Raw genomic sequence first — 5,346 nt, forward strand, 5'->3', positions numbered from 1 at the left:
GTCATTTTCGGTTAGAAGAGATATGGCTTAAGACAATACCGTAAATAAAGGTAAAATACAGGGATAATTTTTGCCCAAACACTCTCCGATAAGTACGTTGATTTAAAACTTTCCGTAGACAGTGATATTCAAAGACTCACATTTCCGCTCACTTTGCAAACCATTGTCAACAAACCTAAGAATTTCTTAAAATATATATGTCCCTTTATCAATAAAGGTTCTATGTTTTTAATTATTTATTTTATTTACTTATTCATTTATTTTATTTTCTTATATTTTCAGCAAAAAAAACAACAGTTTATAAAGCTAGATTTGACAAGTTCCAAATGGATTTGAAAATGGTTAAGATTACAAGTCCTCGGTATACAAGAGGCCCTAGATTATCCACTTCTTTCCCTCTCCTCTGGTATAAAGATTTTTGCAAATGTTACTTATAGAAAAAATAGCAGTAAAACCTCGGAGAAGAGTCACAAAATCAAAAATGTATTACTTATTTGAAGATCAATAAAAAACTGTTGTACATTTTCTTGAAAAATTTTAAAAGCACAAGTAGTATATGTTTAAGCGTTAGAATAAGATTTTTGTCGTTAATTCAACAATATCTTCACATATTCCACTTCATTTTAATTTCAGTAATTTCTGATTGACAATATCCATCATATTGTATTATTTTTAGTATCTTCACAAAATCAAAATATAGTTCTTATTTGAAAATCAGTACAAAAATTGTTTTAATATTTTCATGGTAAATTCTAAAAGCACAAGTAAAAATGAAATTAATAACTTTTTTAGTGCCAGTGTAAAATTTTTCGTTAATTAAAGACTATCTTCACAAATTCCATTTTTTTCAATTTCAGTAATTTCTGATCGACATTATCAATCATTTTTGTATTATTTTTAATATCTTCAAAAATCAAAAATGTAGAACTTTTTTAAAAATCAGTAAAAAAAATTCATGATAAATTTCAAAAGTGCAAATAAAATATGCTAAACGGAAGTAGTATATTTTTTAGTGTCAGTGTAAGGTTTTTTCGTAATTAGACAAAATCTTTGCATATTTTGCTTCTTTTTTAGTTTCAGTCATTTCTGACTGATATTATCAATCATTTTGTATTATTTTTACAAAATCAAAAATATAGTACTTATTTAAGATCAGTACTAAAATTGTAGTAAAACTTTCATGATAAACTTTAAAAGCACAAGTAGAATATGCTAAATGAAAGTAGTACACTATTTAGTGTTAGTGTAAGATTTTTTATCAATTAAACAATATCTTCACATATTCCGGTTCGAATCTTAATTTCGGTAATTTCTGATTAATATTATGAATAATTTTTGTATTATTTAATATATTTTTCATTTTGCAGGCGCCAGCATTCAATGCAACATGGAACCAGTCAGCTCAACTCAAAATCAAGCCATAGCAGAACATATTAAGAAGAACTGCCAACATCCTTCAAATGTAGAATCTCATGTTTGGACCTTTGAATGTGCATGGGAGGTGGCTAACAAAGTCAGAGGAATATACACAGTTATCCGCTTCAAGACCAGTCTTTCTGTTGAAATGATGAAAACCAATATGTCCTTCTAGGCCCTTATAAAGGAAAGTCTTCTTGTGAACAAATAGATGAGTTTGAGTTTTATCCAGGTCCTTTTTACGATTCTGTTTGCAAGATCCGTGATGCAGGGTTTCGAGTTCACACAGGAAGGTGGTTTGTTGAGGGAAATCCTTTAGTAATATTATTTGATATCGCTTCAGTATCATATAAAATGAACTATTATAAGCATGAACTTTTTGAAAAAACAAATATTGGCATTCCATTCTCTGATGTGGAATCAAATGATTAAGTTTTATTTGGCTTTATGATAGCACAGTGATTGGCTGAATTTAGTAATATCTTAAGTATATGTGAAGCTGATTCCTCAAAGATAGTGTACCACTTTCATGAGTGGTTATCAGGAATAGGTCTTACCATGCTGCGGCTATGGAAAATAAAAGTAGCAACAATATTTACTACGTGCGCAATACTCCTTGGACGCTACCTGTGCGCAGGCAGCACAGATTTTTATAACAACCTGAAATAGTTTAACATTGACATCGAAGCTGGAAATCAGCAGATCTATCACAGATACTGTTTGGAAAGAGCTGCAACAGACATGGCGCATGTTTTTACAACTGTGTCGGATATAACAGCAATAGAAGCTGAATGTTTGTTAAAGCGAAAGCCTGATGTAATAACACCAAACGGTCTAAATATCAAGAGATTCAGTGCACTGCATGAGTTTCAAGACCTTAATGCAATTAACAAGGAAAAGATACATGATTTCGTCAGAGGCCATTTTTATGGTCAGCTTGATTTTAATTTAACTAAGACCCTCTATTCTTTTTATTGCCGGAAGATACGAATTTGGCAACAAAGGAGTTGATATTTTTATTGAAAGTCTGGCAAGACTTAACCACTTGATGAAAGAATGGGGTATTGATGTGACAGTGCTTGCGTTCATTATTCTTCAGCCAAGACAGACAACTTTAATGTTGAAAGTTGAAAAGGAAAGGCAGTCGCAAAAAGCTTAAAGGATACTATAGAAAATGTGCAAAAGAACATTGGCAGGAAATTATCTGAATTATGTTTACGTGGCAAAATGCCTGAATCTGACGACATTCTTTCTAAAGATGACATTGTCCGTCTTAAACGATGCTTGTTTGTCAGCCATCGGTCCCTCCCACCACCAATCAATACGCACAATATTGCTCAGGATGATACAGATCAAGCACTTAATGCACTCAGACGATGTCAGCTTCTAAATGGTTCCTGGGACCGGGTAAAGATTGTCTTTCACCAGGAGTTTCTTTCGAAAACTAATCCTCTCTTTAATCTCGACTACAAAGAATTTATTCGTGGATGAAATCTTGGCGTTTTCCCTAGCTATTATGAACCATGGGGATATACTCCTGCCGAGTGCAGAGTCATGGGAATTCCATCGATTACGACAAATCTCTCTGGCTTTGGGTGTTATATGGCTGATCATATTACAGACCCTGAAAGGTGAGGTATACATGCTGTAGACCGTCAAAACATAAGTCTCGAAGAGTCTATTAATCAGCTCACCAGGTACATGCTGAACTTCAGTTTTTTGACATAAAGACAAAGAATAATTCAGCGGAACTGAGCTGAACGTCTCAGAGAAATACTTGACCGGGAGAATCTTTTTATTTACTATAAGAGGGCAAGTCTCATGGCTCTTTGTGCAGTTTATTCAGACACTATGCTGGACAACAAAGAAGGCTCTTCACATGCAAAACAACCAGACCCTTTATCTCGTAATCTACAAATAAAAATTCTTGTTTTCTATTTCCAATATATGTTTTAGTTGGTTGATAATACTTATTTGGTGCTTTATATTAAATAAAGTTTACGCTAAATTGTTACTCTTTTCATAGTTGTACTTTTTAAAACAATAAAAACTAGCGTAAAGTGCGGGACGTTGAGGATGGGACAGCCCCTTTCTTATACGGAAAAATTTCTGTTCATTTCAAGTTTTAATGTCACTCCTTACTTTCAGCTGATAAAGCTTTTTTATTAAATTAAAAGTTTTTTATTTAGTTTCTGAACATTTTTGAATTAATGTTTGTTTTGATGAATAATTGTTTGCACATGAATAATTAAAACGAAATTTGTATATTATTTTTTTGGGGCTCAATGACTTGATGATGATGATTTTATTATGTGATTAAACCTTTACAAGTATATCACTGCTTAATGTCTACAAAATAACACTATAAAGAAAGAAAAAAAAAAACTAGAATAAATAGAACTAATAAATGCTACAACCAAAGGCAACAATCAGGTATAAATATCAAATATTAAAATCAAACCAGTCTTCTAGTTGAATACAAAAATCTGTTCAAACATTTCCTTAATACTTTATCAGAAGTTACTGAACTAGGACAAAATGGGAAATTAATTCCTAAATGATGGAGTTCTAGTTCCAAACCAAAACGTTGTAAAAAGTAACAGGGCAAGTAAACAGGAAGTGGCTACAGTTTCACTTTCACCACAAATGCACTTTCCACTTCCGACTTTTCCAATTTTATTTAAGAAATAACATAACCGACAATGTCCTGTTATTACTTGCGTTAGCTGGTGTGTAATATTTATTTTATATTGTAAACTCCAAATCACTTTTAGTCTTGGCTGCAATGATGACACATTCATCATCAGTATAAGCTTGTGTGTGAGAATTATTGGGCAAATTTAAATTTAATAAGTCAGGCTTTCGCTTTAACAAAGATTCAGCTTTCATTGCTGTTATATCCGACACAGTTGTAAAAACATGCGCCATGTCTGTTGCAGCTCTTTCCAAACAGTATCTGTGATAGATCTGCTGATTTCCAGCTTCGATGTCAATGTTAAACTTTTTCAGGTTGTTATAAAAATCTGCACTGCTGGCACACAGGTAACACTCAAGAAGTGTTGCGTGTGTAGTAAATACTGTTGCTACTTTTATTTTCCATAGCTGCAGAATAATAAGACCTATTCCAGATAACTACTCATGAAAGTTGCACGCCATTTTTGAAAAATCAGCTTCACGTATACTAAGAATATTACTAAATTCAGCCATAAACTGTGCTACCATTAAGCCAAATGAAACTGGATCATTTTATTCCACATCAGAATCTGGAATGCCAATACTTCTTTTCTGAAAAAGTACATGCTTATAATAGTTAATTTTATGTAAAACTGAAGCGATATCAAATAATATTACTAAAGGATTCCCCTCAACAAGCCACCTTCCAGTATGAACTCGAAACCATTCATCACGGATCTTGCAAACAGCATCGTAAAGAGGACCAGGAAAAAACTAAAACTCATCTATTTCTTCTCCAGAAGACTTTCCTTTATAAGGGCCAAGAAGGACATATTGATTTTTCATCATTTCAACAGAAAGACCGGTCTTGAAGCGGATGACTGTGTATATTCCTCCAAATTAGTTAGCCACCTCCCATGCACATTCAAAGGTCCAAACATGAGATTCTACATTTGAAGGATGTTGGCAGTACTCCTTAGTATGTTCTGCTGTAGTTTGATTTTGTGTTGAGCTGACTGGATCCATGTTGCATTGAATTCTGGCACCTGCAAAATGAAAAAGATATTAAAAATAATACAAGATTATTCATAATATCAGTCAGAAATTACCGAAATTAAGAGAAGAACCAGAATATGTGAAAATATTGTTTAATTAAAGAAAAAATCTTACACTGAAACTAAAAAATATACTACTTTCATTTAGCATGTTTTACTTGTGCTTTTGAAGTTTCATGAAAATATTAAAACAATTTTTTAT

The 5,346-nt window shown here is 32.5% G+C and overlaps 1 pseudogene; it reads left to right on the forward strand.

Annotated features, from left to right (window-relative positions):
• Positions 1-1,367: 1,367 nt before the first annotated feature.
• LOC136041841 (glycogen [starch] synthase-like) lies at positions 1,368-2,907 on the forward strand (annotated as a pseudogene).
• Positions 2,908-5,346: the final 2,439 nt, after the last annotated feature.

This window comes from Artemia franciscana, unplaced genomic scaffold (genome assembly GCF_032884065.1).
Source record: "Artemia franciscana unplaced genomic scaffold, ASM3288406v1 PGA_scaffold_423, whole genome shotgun sequence".
In the NCBI taxonomy this organism is placed as follows: domain Eukaryota; kingdom Metazoa; phylum Arthropoda; class Branchiopoda; order Anostraca; family Artemiidae; genus Artemia; species Artemia franciscana.